This window comes from Stylophora pistillata, chromosome 3 (assembly GCF_964205215.1).
Source record: "Stylophora pistillata chromosome 3, jaStyPist1.2, whole genome shotgun sequence".
Lineage (NCBI taxonomy): Eukaryota > Metazoa > Cnidaria > Anthozoa > Scleractinia > Pocilloporidae > Stylophora > Stylophora pistillata.
The window spans coordinates 31,093,918-31,114,434 of NC_142521.1; the positions used below are offsets into that span (position 1 = coordinate 31,093,918).

At 39.0% G+C, this 20,517-nt stretch overlaps 1 pseudogene across 1 annotated transcript; it reads left to right on the forward strand.

Moving 5' to 3' along the window:
- Positions 1–378: 378 nt before the first annotated feature.
- LOC148735606 (uncharacterized) lies at positions 379–18,800 on the forward strand (annotated as a pseudogene). Its single transcript, XR_015998788.1, has 8 exons — positions 379–4,007; positions 10,327–10,448; positions 11,804–11,877; positions 12,155–12,261; positions 12,591–12,671; positions 16,489–16,685; positions 17,890–18,168; positions 18,500–18,800. The product of XR_015998788.1 is annotated as an uncharacterized LOC148735606 (transcript).
- The last annotated feature ends 1,717 nt before the right edge of the window (positions 18,801–20,517 follow it).

Here is a 20,517-nt window from a genome sequence, read left to right on the forward strand (position 1 = left end):
AGAAAAAAGTTATGGCATCGGCCGCTCCATCCCCAAGGAAAAGGGCATTAGAAAGAGGTAGTGTTGGCCTGATCCTGTCCCACGGTGTTCGTATCTTAGATAGGTTCGAGTTTTGTTTTGGCTTTTGACTGTCATAGAAATGTCGCACTCGCCTTGTTAAAAAAGAAACACTTTCAGAAAATGCCGCAGAGAGCGAATTTTTCTTTCAATGAAAAGAGCTATATTAAGAAGCTGCCCGCACGCGCCCGCTCAGCCAAAAAAAAAAATTCCCAGTGGGGTGGCAGGGGCGCCTCAGTCCCAGGTCCTCTCTCGTTCCTCTTTCTTGATAATTACAACCATGTGCTTCCGCTGCATCGAGTAACGCGTTACGCGGTCGATATGGAAATGTTGAAGGAGTATCTACTGGCGAAATACTTCAGTCCCTTTGGCTATTTTGTAGCAGTTTTCCACATTCAGCTTTCGCGATTTTGGCTGCTTTCACGATTCTCTTTAGAAAAAGTGAACTTGGAACATTCAACTGTCCGTCTTTTCCTGATTCTCGTGACTACTGTTTGAGGAAATACGATGAGAAGTACAACTCTCCTTTCCCACTATACGGCTTTGTCATATTGTGTTTCGTTCCTTTGGTGGTTATTTGCATCTCTTACTCCTGGTGCTTTGTGAAATCGCGAGTCGATGAGCTTCAAACAGCGTTAAAACCAGATCTTGAGAACCCCCGCCGCCGCCTACGAGCGAGAACTCGCCGAGTGTTCTGTTATTACTTTAGTCATCTACTTTTGCGATTTTCTGGTGGGATTTTGTTTATAGTGTTACAGAAATCTGTGTTTTATCCGTATGGATTTTCACCTGAATTCACCTGTGTTCACTCCGCTATAAATTCCACAGCAAATGTAACAAAAGATCATTCCTCGGCCATTAAGTGTAACAATTCCGTTGCATCAGATAACGAGGCCATTGCGTGGATAATTTGTATAGTGAACTTGCTGTTTGCGTCGCTCGTTTTGGGAGAGATTTGTTTTCTCGTGTTTCAAGCGACTCGAAACAAAGAGTTCACATTCGACTCAGAATTTTGTCAAAAGCACTTTTTCGGCAAGGGAGGTTCTTCAATTGCCACGCGTGATGCAATGATCAAGATGAAAACACGAAAACTCGAGGAAACGGAACTATATCAACCTTTGATCGTTCTCTCCGAAGACAACGAAGACAGACCTCTCGATGACATGTTTGTTGATCTTGTTATTTACACGGGAAGAGCGAGACACGAGTTTGAGGACAAGATGAAGAGACACGAAATACACGAAATCTATTTGAGGCCTCAAGGTGAATCCATAGCAATACGGAAGGTTGACGAGTTGTTTCTCCCCAACAATGATTCAGAAAATCCTTGTAAAATTCTCGTGGTTGGTCGCCCAGGGATTGGAAAATCCCTTTTCTCTACGAAACTTTTGCGTGAGTGGAGCAAGGGTGGCTTGTTGCGTGGTAGTGACAAAAACTTTGACCTTTTGTACTTAATTCAGTTCAGAAGGTTTAATACCGAAACTGCGGAGAACATTTCTCTAATAGAATTGTTAAGTTATTCGCACCCAGAAGGCATTAATGATAATGATCTGATCCAGCATGTTATGGAGAATCCTGAGAAAGTAATTCTTGTCTTTGATGGCCTAGATGAGTTTAAATACCATGCAGATTGTTTAGCAAATGAGCAAGTACTTACAGGCAACAAACCAACAGAGCAATTGCCATTGTCTGCACTTTACATGAAGCTGGTGAACGGAGACCTGCTTTCAGGAGCTACAGTTTTAACAACTAGTAGACCAACTGTGTTGCAAAGTGTTGCCCACATCAAATATGACAGGAAGGTGGAGATAATGGGGTTTACTCCACAGAAAGTCAACGAGTATATTCAGAACTATTGTGCACAAGATGAAGACATGGGGAACAAAATCTGGGATCATATCAGCAGCAATCCAGAGTTACTTTCACTCTGCTATATTCCAGTGAACAGTCACATTATTTGCTCAATTTTTGAGGAGTGTTTCAAACTCCAAGAACGAAATGCTCTGCCAACAACTCCAAGAGAAGTTTACAAAAAAGCCCTAAGATTGTTCATCTTCAAGCATCATCCTGAATTTAGAGGTAAACCATTGACAGAAGATTTCCTTATGGGAAATAGTAAGCTCCCAGATACTGTAGAGGATACATTGAACAAAGCTGGGGCACTGGCAAAAGCAGGAATAGAGAAAGGTCAGCTGGTGTTTGAGTTACAAGAGGTGCAAGGAATAGAGGAGTGTGGTTTGTTTAACAGGATGCCAAACAAAAAACTTCAAGATAGTACATTCAAGTCTCAGTTCTGCTTTATTCATCTCATCTTTCAAGAGTTTCTTGCTGCAAGGGAAATTGCCAAGATGAAGCCCAATGAGCTCAGTGATTTTCTCAGGGCAAAGGCCGGAGATCCTAAATGGCATCTGGTGCTTCAGTTTGTGGCAGGGCTACTCTGTGGGAAGCAGACTGAGGTAGTCAACACTTTTATCAGCATTCTTGTAGACTGGCCATCTGACCAGGAGGCTCTTCTCATGTTGAAATGTTTGCCTGAATACCATGATGAAGCCACTGTACAACAAGCTGCTTCAGAACTGTACAGCGGAACACTAAACTTGACAATGATATTTCTTTCTTAGGTTGTCAGGTAACACCTGTTGATTGTGTAGCAATTTTGTATTTTATAAAGCATCTGCAAAGCCCCACTTCATTGAACCTTGAAAGGAACAGTGTAACAGATCAAGGTGTATCACTCTTGTGTGATGCGCTAAAAGATGAACATTGCGAACTCGCTAAGTTGAACCTTAATTTGAACAACATTACAGACCAAGGTGTATCACACTTGTGTGATGCATTGAAAGATGAACGTTGCAAACTCAGTAAGTTGAACCTTGCTTACAACCAGATTACGGACCAAGGTGTATCACTCTTGTGTGATGCATTAAGTGTAAAAGACGAACATTGCAAACTCACCAAGTTGAACCTTGATAGGAACAAGATTACAGACCAAGGTGTATCACTCTTGTGTGATGCACTAAAAGATGAACATTGCAAACTAACTAAGTTGAACCTTGCTTGGAACAACATTACAGACCAAGGTGTATCACTCTTGTGTGATGCATTAAAAGATGAACATTGTAAACTCACTGAGTTGAACCTTGATAACAATGATGTAACAAACAAAGGTGTATCACTCTTGTGTGATGCGCTAAAAGATGAACATTGCAAACTCACTGAGTTGAACCTTAATAGGAACAATATTACGGACCAAAGTGTACCACTCTTGTGTGATGCACTAAAAGATGAACATTGCAAACTCACTGAGTTGAATCTTGCTTGGAACAAGATTAGAGACCAAGGTGTACCACTCTTGTGTGACGCACTAAAAGATGAACATTGCAAACTCACTGAGTTGAACCTTGATAGGAACTATGTTACAGACCAGGGTGTATCACTCTTGTGTGATGCACTAAAGGATGAACATTGCAAACTCACCAAGATGAACCTTAATTGGAGCTACTTTACATACCAGGGTGTATCTCTCTTGTGTGATGCATTAAAAGATGAACATTGCAAACTTACTGAGTTGTACCTTGATTGGAACAACATTAAAGACAGAGGTGTATCACTCTTGTGTGATGCACTAAAAGATGAACATTGCAGACTCACTGAGTTGAACCTTGCTTGGAACAACATTACAGACCAAGGTTTATCACTCTTGTGTGATGCATTAAAAGATGAACATTGCAAACTCACTCTATTGAACCTTGCTTGGAACAAGATTAGAGACCAAGGTGTATCACTCTTGTGTGATGCATTAAAAGATGAACATTGTAAACTCACTAAGTTGGACTTTGCTAGGAACAAGATTACAGACCAAGGTGTACCACTCTTGTGTGATGCTTTAATAGATGAACATTGCAAACTCACTGAGTTGAGCCTTAATGAGAACAAGATTACAGACCAAGGTAGATCACGCATATATGATGCAGTGAAGAATGGACATTGTAAAGTTTTATTTTAATGCTGATACTGGGAAGTGTGCCTCTGGCACAAGTTGTTAACTCACTAAGTTGTTTATCTATGTGTTTTCAGATGCAAATCATGAGTAGATTGGGAACCAGTCCGGAAAAGGCAGGCCTCCTTCCTTTTCTAATATTATCATGGCGACCGGTCGAGCACTGCCGAGCTCGCTGAAATATTTTGTGTTCTCGCTCATAGCGGCTTTAATGATACGGGAGAAAGTCGAAAAAGAACTCCTATACGGACCAGCTCATTTGGAAAAAAACGAGGAAGGACAAGAACGTCTGGCCGCTTTAATACCACTGAAGATGAGCTTGAGCTTGAGAACTCGAGCGGGTTGCGGCAAAATGTATTTATCGTTTAGAATTCCATATACAGCGAAGGATACAAGGACCCTACAGCTTAGCCGAATTGTCTTAGGTGGCGATGTACATACAAATCCAGGGCCTTCAAGTAAGAGAATGCCGAAAAACCCGTGTAAGGAGTGCGAGAAAACTGTTCGGTCAAACCAAGAGGCCTTGTTGTGTGTTCGTTGTAACACTTGGTCGCATGTCAAATGTATAGGCCTAAGAAAGGCTGAATTCAAGTCGTACAAGGTTTGCCCTGAAATACAATGGACCTGCTCTCTCTGCTTGCTTCCATTTAGCCAAGAAGAATGCTTGAAAGATTGTCTACAGGAAGAATTTGGTTCGATAAATAACAGTGTGGAGGAAGATGATTATGCAAATAAAAATGTTGGCGAAGCTGTTTATGCAAATACATTGGACGTAATGAAACCCTGCATACGGGAATCCCCTGGGAGAGTAATCGTTGAGGAAAGGAAAAGGAATTCAAGCGGAGCCCTTATTGTTCATCTAAACATCAATAGTATACAAAATAAATTTGAAGAACTAAAAACATTGAACAATTCCCTTAGAGCACATATTATAGTAATATCTGAAACAAAAGTGGATAGTTCCTATCCCAACAGTCAATTTAACCTCCCAGGATACCACATGTATAGAAAAGACAGAAAAAAGGGTGGAGGCGGACTGTTAGCATACTTCTCTTCAGTTCTGCCTTCTAAGAAGCGGGCCCTGCCAAAGACTTACAAGACCCTCGAGGCAATTGCTGTCGAGGTGAAGATAGGAAGCAATGATTTGTTAGTTCTGTCAATCTACAGGCCCCCAAAACAGAAAATGAAGGGAAACGAGTCCAGCCTCCAGGATCTTAAAAGTGTTGAGGAGGAGCTTAACCACATCTGTCAGTGGGCGTGTTTCCAAAAGCAGTCTGTCATCATTTTAGGGGACCTTAATCTGGACAGATTGAGATTGGATCGTGCTGAGGGGAAACTTCTGAAGGACCTGGAAGAAGTCAATAATCTACAGTGCATGATAACTGAACCCACCCGAGTTACAGCTCACTCGGAGTCACTTTTGGACGTTATCCTAACCAACAATCCTGAACTGTTCAAGAAATGTGGGGTTTATCAGCCAGAAATGAGTGACCACCATATGGTGTTTGGAGAAATGATGGAGAAAGTCCACAAACACAAGACTCGCACTACTACTTTCCGGCAGACAAAAAGTACTGATTTCGAACAGCTTAACCGGGACTTGGAGGCTGCCCCCTGGCATGTAGGAGAGATTTTTTGTAATGTGGACGATCAATATGATTATTGGAAGGGACTGTTTGAGAGCGTTGTGGATAAACACGCACCTACTAAAAAGAAACGAGTCAGGGAGAACGATATACCCTATATGACTCCAGAATGGAAGCAAGCCATCAGAGATAAGAGAAAATTTGCAGTTCAATTTGCAAAGGATCGCTCTCTTGAAAACTTTGAGCTCAAACGAAAATACAGGAACATTGCAACACGGGAACGTAGAAAGGCAATAAAGGCCTACTGGTATAGAAAATCGGAAGAGCTGAAATCTAAGCCCAGCGAGTTTTTTAACACATTCAGGCCATTCATCAGTACAAAGACAAAAGACACCAATGCTATATGTTTGAAAACTGAAGATGGCGAGGTCGAGAAAGACCAAACTGTGGTGGCTGAACTCCTAGCAGGCCATTTTAATACGGTGGCAGCGAATATAGGAGGCAATCATATCACCAGCCTAACCGAGAATGATCATAGGAACCACAGTAGTGTCAAGGCTATTGAAAGCGGTTACAAGGGGAATAAATTTCATTTCAAAGAATTTAACAAAGAGGAAGTGCAGTGTGCTCTTAAAAATCTCAATGTAAGAAAGTCGTATGGGTGGGATGTGACAGCACCACCAAAACTCTTTAAGGGAGTGGCTGAAGGAATTGCACCATCCCTGACTAGACTTTACAATAACTGCATTGACTTAGGCGAGTGGCCATCTGAATGGAAGAAAGGCGAATGGACCCCTGTATTTAAAAAGGGAGACAGACAAGACAAATCGAACTATCGTCCAATCACTTCACTTATATGTGTGGACAAGATTTTTGAACATTTACTAAGCAAACAAGTGACCAGACATTATGACCCTGCTCTGTACCACAGGATGACAGCTTATAGAAAACAACACAGCTGTGAGACAACCCTGCTGATGTTGATTGAAGACTGGAGGTCTGCAGTGGACAGAAAAGAGCTGGTAACAATATTATCTGCTGACATGAGTAAAGCATTTGACTCGTTAAGCTATTCACTCACTCTAAAAAAGCTGGATGCCTACGGTTTTAATAGCAGTTCACTTGAACTGATTAGATCATTTTTTGATAGCAGGCTAAACAGAGTAAAAATAAATGGCCACACGAGTGAATGGAGAATTATGGAACGTGGTTGTCCTCAGGGATCGTCATTTGGCCCTCTCCTCTGGAACATGTTCCAAAATGATATGGCATTTCATATCCCTGACTCAAACCTTACGCTCTATGCTGATGACCACCAATTATATGTGACAGGAAAAACCTATGAAGAAGTCGAATCTACTCTAGTGACTCAGGGTCAACAAGCACTGTTATGGTATAGGGACAACTTCCTCTTGGCAAATCCAGATAAGTTTCAGTCTCTTACGATTAACCCAAGAAACATAGATGCAGATAAGAAGGGCAGCGTTCTCACCATCGCCAATGACGTGATCAGGAAAACTGAAGAAATCAAGCTATTAGGAGTAAATATAGACAAGAACCTTAACTTTACACAACACATTAGCGAAATATGCACTAAAGCCAGCCAGAAAGTAGGAGTCCTCATGCGCTTGCGTAACCTAATACCATGCCAAGCTAAGCTCATACTGTATAAAACAGCTATAATGCCACATTTAACATACTGTCATTTAGTCTGGAACTTTTGTAAATCTTCAGATGGGCGCAAAATCGAACGCATCCAAGAGCGAGCCCTGCGTGCGGTCTTCAAAACAACAACAGAGACATATGAGGAACTTCTTAAGCGTGCTAAGTTACCTACGCTTCATAATAGACGCTTACAGGACATAGCAACACTAATGTATAAAGTAAAGAACGATCTAGTACCCAGCTACATATCTGAGATATTTACTCGAAAGGGTACTCGTTATAACCTTAGGAATAGTGACTTTGAAATACCACGATTTAACACTATACGCTATGGTAAACACACACTAAGGTATCAAGGACCATATATTTGGTCCAAATTAGAAAATGGTATGCGTGAACTACCAAGCCTTAGTATCTTTAAAACTAGAATCCGTAGAGTTGACCTGGTCAGCCTAGTGGAAGACAGTGGCAATTGCTGCAATCTTTGCAGCACGTGATTTTTTTTTTTTTAATTATCTGCATGGTACAAGTATTTTTATGTTATCTGAACACTGTTGATATTTCTAAATATTTTAAAATTTTAATGCATAGTTTATCGGCTGTATTGTTACCTATTATGATACTGTACATAGTTTTTTTTTATTAATTTAGTAAAAGTAGGTGTCCCCAATTAGCTCTATGAGCTAAATACATTGACACGGTAATAAAGATTTTATTATTATTATTATTCTTGGGATTTTGCAGTTTTTTAATTTTTTTTTTTCGGATGTTTGTCTATTTCATTTTGGTCTATTTTCATGTTTTCAAGGGGGGAGGTGGGGGGGGGGGAGACAGGGGCTTATTTTATTTATGGTCAGGCCTAAAGTTCTTTATTATTTATTGAAAGGCATTCCAGGCTCATGTCTTGAGAAAAGCAAAGTATAAAGTATTGGACATGTATATATCAGGCATTTATTCATAAAGGCATCATGTATTGCATGACATGGTGTTAAGTTATTCAAGAAACTGCTGAAAATTTTAACATGTTACAAGGAATAGTACACGGGAAAAAATATGGTTGATTTACAATTCTAAATATTCTGAACAATGAACATTTTACTTGTAAGATTAACAAAACTGACTCACTTCTTGGAAAACATCTCCAAAATAACTCTATATTTTTAACAAACAATTTGGCAATTAAATTTCTAATTCCAATTTGGTTTTCATAAATATGGGTACATCTTTCAGCATTTATCTCGTTGTGTAAATAATCAAGGAAGGAGCCATGAATATACAATATCTAGGAGTAACAAAAGTTTGATCAAATAAAAGAAAATTTTTAGCTTATTTTTTCTCTCTGGTAATAGTAGTGATGCTTTTCATTGTGTGACAAAGAATAATTTTTCCTATGTAATTGGTTTTTTCTTTTTCTGTTTGTCTTATTAAGAATTGTTTCATGCTTAGCGTGCGTATATCAAGTTATGGATACACGCGGGGAGTTTGGAGAGCATGAGAGAAGCGTAAGAATTGCTCTCGGCTGCGCCTCGAGCAACCTTAGCTTCTTGAGTGCTCTCCAAACTTTCCAAATGCATATATAACTCGATATACGCACAGCTAAAAGCATGAAACAATTCTTTTAGAACATACGAAAACAATTTGGGTGCTGAATGAGGGTTTTGTAATGTTTTTTTTTAAATGAAGGTTGCCCGAAAATGTTGGGATCTCCGATTATTTTGTTGATTTTGTAATTAAATGGTTTTTGGTAGAGATATCAAATGTAAGCAAAAAACTTCATCAACAGAGATGTTTACCTTTAAAAGTCGCCACAGACCAATTTGTACTCTTCTTAGTTCTTACTGAATGTCTTTCAGCTAAATTTTCTCTAGCTCCTGTTCCAATAAATTGGGAAACAGGCCTGTTTTAATTAATTGTGTTTCGTTTTTGTTGTGCTTGTTGGCTTGACTACTTGCGGGAAGGTCAAAAGCCAAAGAAAAGTTTGGTTGGTCTTCCATTTACTGATATCACTTTCCGAAACTTTAACTTAAGGAACTCACACGACAGAAATTTTGTAGCTAATTTGAAACTGTACACGTCATTTTATTGAGCACAGCCGTGTGTATCTAAAGATTTTGTTCATGTTGATGCAACAGGAATTAAATAGGACTAACGCGCGCGCTATGTTATAATTACCATTGGAGATGGGCCTTCCCTTTGATAGACTTAAATAAAATGTAGATGTAGATCTGTGATATCATCCTCTGAAAAGAATCCCTTCAGCAAGTTGTTGGGGTAAAATATTTTAGGCAAGGTCTGTTTTGAAGTTGTGACATTTTTCTCAATTGTAACTTTTAAGAAAATTGTTCTAGGAACTTGAGGAACATGTCTTAAAACAAAGCATTGATCACACCTGCCAAGAGGCTGTTGATGAAGTCTTCTGTGAATTGTTATTGCTGTAGGTTTATACAGTTCTCATATGCCAAGGCTCTGTCCACCCCCAATGCTACCCCCCTCCCCATATTTTGTTGCGTCCAGGAATACTGACAATGCTTTCTTCAATTCATTTACAAGATCATCAGTTTTACCCACTATTTTCTTTTAAAGGAAGATATTTAAAGATTTTAAGGTGATTGTATGATAAAAGATAAACCATAGGTTAAAAATCTACAGCAATTTCTTTAAACGGGATCTGTTTCTCCTGAGGGTCGAGTATTAATAGTTTAACTAAATTGTCTTACTTTGTTTTTAATTGAGGAGAATTTTTTAATCATTTTTTCGATTTTCTATGCATGTATTGGTTGCCTATAATTTTAAAGGACTGGGTTTGAGTTTGTGATGTCAGTTGGTCAACATGGCGATGACCTGATGGAGCGAACGGGGGGCACAGTTTCTCGTCGAAGGCGTGAAAAATGCCCGAAAATTCATCTTCCTGGGTTGTAATGGTTTAAGAGGATGCACTGAATTGCCCCTTTGACCGGGATGGAAACAAGGTTTGTGAGAATATACTCAAATTAGACGTGATTTTCTCCAACATTTTAGGGTTTTTCGATCGATCGCGCAGAGATTGTTTTACGACTGGTGAAGTTGTCATGACGTTTGATTTCTTTGCCATCGTAGCTCAGAAAATGAAGTAAAATTGGAGGAAGCACCCTCAGATAAAGGTGATTTAACACGATGTGATGTTTTTGTGTTTATTTTGTTTTGGTATTTTCATATTGCTCATTTGTACCTAAAGCCCATGCATTGACAGTAGATTTACGTTGAAGAAAGGGTGTTATTTTTAGTGACACAGATTCATTTCTTCAGAATTAATGAAGAAGTACGTTTGAGTTCGAATATATCGCTGCACTTAGCAAGCTCTTGGGTCTCTAGGGTGATAAAGGCTCACAAGTGTAATTCGAGACTAGTCAGGTAACATTATTCCATTGTGTTTGATCTGAGATTCTTCTACGTGGGAAAGCGAGACTTTATAATAACCCACTGTTACGCTTTTATATGGATATTATCTTGCGCGTAAATATTTTTATTGGATCTCTTTCATTAAGGATGTTTTGAAATAATATGACAGTATTGAAGGTTAAAATGGATTTTCAGGTTTCAAGACTTCTATTAAGTTTGATCTGTAATCAGTCTTTGGTTAGGAATTATGACAATTATTGATCTCGATCGATAAAAGAAAGATACTAGTAAAAACTCTGTTGAAATAATTTGTTAAACTAAAATTTATTTGAATGTCTGACATCAACACTTGGGAGCTTTGTGTAGCATAATATTTCGAGACTTATCTGTTGGACAGATGCACTTTGTTTATGTGGTAAATCTCAGCAATTTGATGTTGATAGGATAAAATTTTAAATTGAGCAAAGTGTAACCCTAGCAACTGGAAATCTGGAGTGTTTATGAGGGGAATTACATGTACCCCTGCCCCCCACCCCATGAAGGCCAGGGTGAATTTGTTATAATTGCTGACTGTGACCTTTGTGCCAAATACAGAAAGATGTTTCTCCTTTAGTCATGAATGTCGAACAAAGAAAGAAAAACCTTAATTAATTTATTTACTTTAAGTCAACTCTCAACATTGCTGATCTTAACAGTTTGCAGAATATTTGTCACCTGTAAAGCCCCTAAGCTTATTTTCAATTTCTCCTGGATGACCTAGGTTTCTCTTTGTTCCACCATGGACAAAATGAAAAACTTTTCTTTTCAAGAAATCAGTATCTCAATACAAATCTGGGTCCACTGTTTGATGAGAAGACATTGATACTGTTAAAAGATGAAGAGTATTGTTCCCAGCAAGATTGTTGAAATCAAATCAGCTCCATTTTGACCATACTAGGTCAATAGAAATCCATAGAAGTGGGAGAATTATCTTGTATTATTTTGATGACTGAGGACTTGAATAGGAGAAGTGCTCATTAACTGTCGCAATTTGCTGTTAGGCCTTGTATTATTCTGCTACATTTAATTTAAATGCTGGTTTATGAGTATTTTATGGTATATTATGGTATTTTTACAGAATCTGGGATAGGACTTCAGGGGATTTGAAGACAAGGAAAAGTCTGAACAGCAACACCACCATGATGATAAGCAGTGAGTTCTGTTGTATGGATGAAAATAAAAATGCAATGTGTGACTCATTACCACCAAGGGCAGAGTATCAAGTATTGTGAACTACTGACTAATAAATTCTTACCACCATTTGACGGCATCTGTGATCTATTACAGAACAGTCCCGTGGCAATATAGAATCAGCGTCTGGGTTATGTCCACTGTTGTGTGTTCCCTTGGTGAATTTGCTTTATATAAGGGAACCTTTGTGTTCCTTTGTTCACTTGAGTTATTAACAGATTGATTGATCTTTATTCAGATTGGATGCATCCTACCAAATTCCTGCACTTTCAAAGTCCAGAGTGTTCTTTTTGAACATCTCTTGGTTTGGCATGAATGTAATGTATCTTATTCTCTCTGTTGAGGGTAAGTGTTTGATTCAACCAGTCAGTTGTAAAGGAAGCATTAAATTGTTAATGTATTTTTGAAAAGAGGCTTGAAAATTCTTCTTGATTTGTGATAAAGACCACAGGTTCAGCAAAATTTCATTAAAAATTTGTTAAATGTGTACTAGCAAATTGCCAGTGATTTTGGTGAAATGCTTGGGGGGTGTAACCTTGTGATGAATTGGCATCCCATCCATGGGAGATAGTAATACTTCTAGTTGTTTCATGCTAAAGAAACTGGGATCAGCTTTAGCTGGGTGAATGACATGGCTGGAGTACAGACTTGACCTTTTTATTGTTTTTATGCAGTTGTGCCATCACAAGTTTATGCACTAGTAGGTTCAGGGCAGAAGGGTCAAGTGCTTGGAGGCATGGTGGCTGCTGGAGCAGGTAAGTTCATCAGTTTCAAGTATCAGTGTAGAAATAGTTTTGTTGTTGATCTCACAGTGTAGTCAGTCTCTAACAGGGATCAGAGCTCGACACTAATAGTAGCCAACTAGCCACAGACTAGTAGAAATTCAGTTTTGGCTAGTGGTGTTTGATTTGCACTGGTCAGTTTTGCTGGTTAACAAACTGAAATTGTTGTAACATCTAAGTTGTCACTAGCCACTTGGCTAGTAAGTTGAAGAGTTAGTGTCGAGCCTTGGGGATTGTAATTTTTTTTTGGAATGAAACTAATTTCATAATGAATTAATTATTTTTTTCAGCAGTGGTTACATTTTTCTTGAGTCCTCTTGCTGGAATGAAAAGGTGAGAATAACAATTTAAAGTCTTCCAGTATGTGTCCTGTTATTTCTTTATTATTTTGTAAATCAAATTTATGTCTTTCTGTTTTGTACTGTATTTACAGATTCTTTGTCTGACCTGTTTCAGTGTGGTCAACATTTAAAAGTAGACATAAATTTTTCTGATCGCCTTTGGCTGATCATGTATCTAGAAGTAAGAAAAATAAATGTGTGATCAGCTTTCAATGCATTTCACTTCCTTGTTTTTAGTGATCATCTTGTGTCGCAGTATGGAAAAAGACGCCCTTTGATGCTTGGCGGAACTGTGTTACTTTGGTATGATAATTATTTTGCACCATCATTCTGTCTGAAAGTGTTACACTCATTGGCTTAGTTGTGATTACATGAACCTGCTTGAAAGTTTTGTTTTCCTTTTCTTTGCAGTATATCACTTTTGGAATGGCATTTAGTGCTCCTGATATTGAAAGGTGAGAATGGTATTTTTGTTGTATGTGCTGTTCATGCAGGGCTGGACACTAACTTTTCAACTTACTAGCCAAGTGGCTAAGTGAGATCTTAGATGTTACGACAATTTCACTTTGTTTACTAGCCAAACTGGCCACTGGAAGTTGAAATAACCACCACCAAAACTGAATCTCCACTTGTCTGTAGCTAGTGGGTTACTGTTAGTGTGAAACTTTGTTCATGGGTAATAATTTCTCTTATTGGAAATATTTTTATTCAGTGAATGTCTTTGTGGGGCTGGTGAGCTAGTTTGGGATCAGTTTAGGCTATGTTGATGCTATGGCTTGTGCTTTTGTTAACCTTTCCACAATATTATGCTTGTTACTCTGTCTGCTTATCAGTAGTCTGTATGGCTATCAGTCAGTCAGTCAGTCAGTCATTCAGAAAGTAGACAGGCAGTCAATCTTTGTCAGGTAGCCATTCAGTCAATTTGCCTGTCTGTTGGACTATCAGTTGGTTAGGTAGGTAGTCACTGAGTCTGTCTGTCTGTCGGTTTGTCAGTCATTCAATCATTCTGTTTGTCTGTCCAATCTCAGTCAGTCTGTTGGTCTGTCAGTACTGTGACATTTTTTTCTGAAGCATTTCCTCACATCTGATTGGCTGATAGTGCATTATAACCAGTCCAGCTTTTTATAATACAGACTGCGGTCTGGAATTTTTTCCATTCCAATTGTGCAAAGTGGACTAAAGCAAACCAGCTGAAAATATCAACAAGTTAATTACAATTTTAGGTCAGTCCTTATTAGGAAAAAACTGCCTCACACAGTTTTTTCCCATTCAAACCTACTGGGTGTTAAATAATGTATATCATTGGTTTGTCCATAAGTATTATTTAAGTTGTTGGTTTTCAACAATCTCAGTAACAGAGGCATTCTCTTTTTAGTCTATTTGCAGTGACATTTCCAATCATGTTACAGTAAGTGACAGATACCTCTGTTATGTAAATGATATGCAAAGTGTCATTCTGTATGCAATTTTTGCCTAAGGTCTGGCATCCATGGAGTTAATCAGTGAAAAGTTATATAAATTTTCTTTTTCCCATTTAGTGTTCTATGGAATTAAAGCTGCGGTGATGCCTGCCTTACTATAACCTGACCATCCTAGAGCAGTCAGAAGACAATTCTACAGCAAACTCGGACAGAAGCCTCTTACTGAGTATGTTAATGTAGAAAGAAGACTCAAGAGGAAATAATTATAAATTTGTTTATTAAGTTAAACCTTGAACTCCCTATATCTAATTGTTAATTCTACCCTCTATCTGCCGCACATTCACTTGTAAATCAATGAAGAGAATTCAGTGTTAGATCAAGATGATAACCTCTACCTGATAAGATTGGGTTTAATTTCATAACATTTTTGTTGAATATAAGCCTGAAAGAGTGACTGTCATCTAATTTCTCCTAACATTATCACCCTGAATCATACATTAAGGTCAGGAGAATAGAGGAAATGATCATGAGTTAAAGAATGATCTTGATTGTTACAAAAATTCTAGGAAAATGTATAAGGAAAAGTATCAAGTATGATAAAGTGTTTTATCATGTCATCGAAAACGAAATCTTAGTTGTTAACTTGATCCTGTCCCAACCTGGATTTTAAAAGGCTGCATTAATCAACTGCTACCAACCATAATGGAAATCATCAACTCATCCTTAGAACAAGGACATTTTCCATCAAAATTAAAAGAATCTATTGTTCATCTGCTTTTAAAGAAACCAGCTTTGGACCCGGAAGAAAACAACAACTTCAGCCCAATTTCCAACTTTTCTTTTCTTTCAAAAATGCTGGAAAGAATTGCTGCTGTTCAACTAGACATTAATCACCTAACTAATCATCAACTTTATCCTAAGATGCAATCAGCTCATCAAAGTTATCACAGCACTGAGTCAGCACTACTTAAAGTGTTTAATGATATCAATCAGCTGCCATTGATAATCAACATGAATGTGTCCTAGTCCTCTTGGACTTATCAGGGGCTTTCGATATCATCGACCACAAAATACTAATCAACCGATTGGATAATAAATATATGCGATTTCTCGGTGGTCTTGCCCTCGAATGGCTAAAGTCATATCTTCAGGAATGGCCCTAACGTGTTGTTGTAGTCACTGGAATTTACTTCAATCCCAAATGTAACTCATTCGGCATTCCCTAAGATTCTGTACTTGGGCCCTTATTGTTGTCATTGTATTATGGTCCTCTTGAAGATGTTATAAGAGCTCATGGCATAGATGCGATGATGTACGCTGAAATATGCTTTTTGTGCTTCAATGCCAGTAGCTTAACATTTGGTTGGTACAACATTTAGCTGTACTCAAAGTTTCAATAGGTCAGGACCATGGTAGCTTAGTGGTCAGAGCTCTTACAAACTGATCACTGGGGTCTGATAAATTGCTGGGAGGGGGACGGAAGGGGGACGGGAGGGGTAGGTTGTGATGAATTCCTGTGGCCTGTTTCTTGAAGGCCCTGGTAATTTCGCGGAATAGTAACACTGTTCTGTATTCATTCAAGATGGGGGTTTCAAAAGTTTTTTGAATTATAAAACAAAACTTATAGTAACTACAGAACTAAAATAGACTGCTTAGGGTACCAGAACCTCCTCTATTTTTTAACGTTTGATTTTAAGACCTATTAAGTTACTGGGACTTTTAAGAAACAGGCCCGTGGTCATTGTATACTGTAATAACTAGGGTAAGTGGTGGTAAAATGGCTCACTGGACTTAAGTGAAGACATTTTGGTCATCTATAACCTCAATTTTGCAAAAGCCATATAAATTTGACACATTGTCAACTTGTTGAGTTGTTTGAATTTTAAGCATTTGATCTGACATCATGCCATATCTAAAGTATTCTTTTGGTATGGCACCACAGTCTAGCCCAGCCAAGATCAGATTTTATTGATCTAACACATTGAAAACAACAGCATAATTTAACATCCTACCATTGTTTTCTTATAGGGGTGAGCTTCAGAGCTTATCGTGCAGTGGATTTGCACTTGTGATGGATATTTTCCTTAATGACAAAGAAGAAAACTAAGGATGTGGCCACAGGGCCTGATAGAATACTCACAAACAGATGATGTCACGCTTATCGTGAATGCAGCTAATTATCTGCAGCATCTCATCTGTAGCATCTCTCGTGCAGAGATGAACAGGTCAAGATAATAATAATAATAATAATAATTTAATATTTATATTGCGCAAATTAACATGTCGATATGATCAAATGCGCATCACAACACTGGTCGGGGGACTTTGGCCAGACTGCATCAGCAGTTTACAAACAATCGAAGAAAACTTATTTGAAGATGCCCCCTCCCCCCAATTCCCAGTAAACAGGCCAGACCACGTCACAGTAATCTCGTGAGTGGGTTCTTTAACGTCCCCTGCCTAACCAAATTATCTAATTAATAGATGCAGGAGACGGGACCTACGGTTTATTCGTCCTTATCCGAGAAGACTAGAATATCTATCCATTTCTTATTAAAGAAAGGTAGCGCATTCTCCTCAGTTATTTTAAGACCCTGAGTGTTGGTCCGGCCGGGGCTCGAACCATCGACCTCGACCTCCCGCACAACAGTCCAGCGCTCTAACCAATTGAGCTAACCGGGAGGCGGGTTAAGATAAAGGTTCGGTAAGCTGGGAAAACATTCCTTTTTTATCTGTCCTATAGGAGAGTGAACACGCAGACTATATTAATGACAGCTTTGCACTCGAGCCAAATTGGTCGGTATAAGTTTTAAGTTTGATGCTTTGTGGAATAACTCCCTCTTAAACAAGTTATCTCGCCATTTTATTCTTTGCACGAAAGAGAAGCGCGAAGCGTTATTGATATTAGAACTACGAAATAAAGATAGCCTTTTTTTCACGCTCGAACGCCTTTTTGAGTAAGTGCAGCAGCTTACATGAATCAATCTCTCTCTTTCTTTCTCTCTATTTTATTGTTGTTGTTTCTTCTTTTCCTTTTTTTGTTATATTTTTATTTTTATGTTGTTTCCTTCCTGTGGTATCCAGTCGATTCGCCACCACTCAAAGTGAAATCGCCACCGGTGGCGATTTGACTTAAACGTTACTTGTTGCCGCTCGAGCGAAACTTACATCAAATGAAAGCTAAGACGTAGACATCACCTCGTTTTTTTTCTTTTACTGAACTTCCTTAATTTCTGTTTTTAGTTTCGTTAGTTTCTGAACCTTGTAGTAAAAGCGGGTCTTCGGCAGCTGATTGACCCGCCTCGACTTAAAAATCTGCCATCTGCCGGTTAATTTTTTCTTAAATTATGTCGCGAATTTCGTGTGAAGCTAGTTGAATCTGAACACAGTTTCTTTGTCTATTTTTTCTGGTATATTTATTCTTGCTAGGATCTGAAACTTCGAATCCGAGAAATCTGTCTCATTGTCATGGTCACCATTATCATCATTCCCTACTCGGCTGGCTGGAGCAGAGCTACCGCCAACAATTCGATGATACTATCGTCCAATAAATAGACGACAGTGTTCCGCAACGCCAGCGGTACACTGAGGAACGTGTCTTCGGCCGGACCCGAGGCGCGGCGCGTGATGAGGGACTGTGATGGACTGGCGGATTCCCTTGTCTGAATCATCAGGGCACCTCTTGGCAAAAATTATATTGATAATAAGGTAAGATAACGATCAACATCCATTCTCTCTCCATACCGGCTTGGTGCGTTACCTGACAATTTCATATGAGAGAGAAATCATCAGCTACCGTTTTTATTCGATTAAGCGCCCGCGATGCTTATTAAATGTTTGAACCTTGGGAGTGGCTGCTTATTCGAGACGAAGCCGTCATTAAATTTCACCATTTTTAGCAAGTAGTAACCTTATTTTGCCTCAGAACAATAGATAATAAGAAAACGTGAAGGTGTAGACGGTGAATTTAGAGATTTTAAAGAAGTAAGGAAACAATAATCAATACTTCTCCTCCTCCTCTGACTTTTCTTAACTACAGAGCGGACTTTTTAGAAAACTCCGTCTCTATTCTGCGCAACTTGTCCTACCGCCTGGAGAATGAAGTGGACAAAGAAAGATACAAGGACGCTCCAATGCCCATCCAACCCGGCAAGGAATCAACCAAACACGACCCGGGTTGTATGGCGAGATGCGGGACGGGATCAAAGTAGAAAAAGAAAGGAGCGCCCAAAGAAACTGAACAGCCGCAGATGAGGAGAGATCTCGTGGAGGGTGTGGAATTACTATGGCAACCAGAAATAGTCAAGTCGTACCTGTTAATTATGGCTGAAGCGGTCAAAGGAAGAGTTTCATCTCAGCTTGTTCACCTTTTACACTATATCATCAGTATTTATATTCTCCATAGTGTTCTCTATACATTTCCTAAGGTGCTGGAAAGGAGAATGCGTTTAATAATCAATAGCTTCTTTAGTTGGTGATAATTTCCGCTATTTTCTTGATCTTAATGTAGTTTCAGGGGTGATATTGTATGGAGAAATTAGATGCTAGTCACTAGGTCTATTGGTTAATAGTGGTTCGGTCCAACCTCTGAAGAAAATGTGACTTAGGTTTGCTTTTGGGAATTTTTGTAAACGAAGAGAAAGGGAGACAATTGTTTAAAATAGTTTTTGTTTTATACAAATTAATTTTTCAGTGGTCTATGATTGTCCGCTCAGCAGTACGGAAAGAGAATTGTCTTCCCACTTTAGTAGAACTTTTACGAATTAATCATGACCCTGTAGTGAGAACTGTTTCAACAGCGATGAGAAATCTAGCAATCGACCCGAGGAACAAGGATGTTTGAGGTGTGTATACTGACCTCTTCTTGTCTGTTGTAGTGTAAAGTTTACCGCAGCTTCGTCAAAGAAAGCACTCAAGTAATTACCTTGGTTTACAGCGACACACTAAGAAGTAACCGCATTGGAAACTCCTGTCGAGTAATGTTAGACATAGCGGAATATTTTCGATTTGAAGTTAGAATTGTTGTTGTGAATGCGTTTATTTCTCTATTCGTTCGCAGCTAAATACGGAATCAAAGATCTGGTTCATCGTCTGCCCAATCCTGGCGCACCGTCCAATGTCCGAGCTGAAGAGAACACAATCGGTGCTGTACTGTGTGCGATTCATCAACTCGTGGATAAAAGTCTAGTGAATGGAAGGTAATGCTACAGCACTTTCATACTGTTCTCGGCATTGACTAGAAATTCAGTTTGTGAAGCTTGTTAGTGTACTGGGAAATATCATTGTTTTTATTCAAATAAATCCATAACGTAGTGATAGAACGTCCTAACTAGAGATCGGTAGGTTATTGGTTCCACTGTTCTCCAAGTTTGACCAGCTTCATCCTTATCAGATACTCTTTGTCTCTCTCTTTTTTCCAACCAGACATTTAGTGTGTAAATCTTCTTAGTGAGCCTGGAAAAATCATTTTTTTTATTCAGATAAATCCATAGCTCAGTGATAGAACGTCCTAAATCGAAATCGGTCGGTATATCATTGGTTCCACTGTTCTCCAAGAATGACTAGCTTCATCCTTATCAGATACTCTTCGCCTTTCTCTTTTTTTATAATCGTGTTTTTCTTTTCTTTCCCGTAACTTAGACATATTAATAAAGCTGGCGGGTTTCAGAAGATTATTGCGATCGCGAAGTCGCGCGATCATTACTCCCCGAGAATTGTAAAAACAGCAAATCAGGTACGACTGAACTTGCAATTAACTCTTCAACTCTCAAGGTCTGACCCCGGTTATCCTCACAGTTAGAAACATTTCCTTGAAATTGGTTGACAAAAATGATTCTTTCACCGGGTGAAAGTGCAAGAGAGGCAAGAAAGGAGGTTGTCGCACACTGATTGGAAGGGGGGGGTGGGTAACAGCCAAGTCTCTATAATGATCTTTTTGTAAAATAACGACAAGTTTTTCTAGGCTCATGGCCAATACGTGATGTAGTGGTACTGTAAAGAGAAGGTAGGTGCCATTCTGTACCGTGACGGAGGTAAGGGCAGGAACGTTTGACTCAA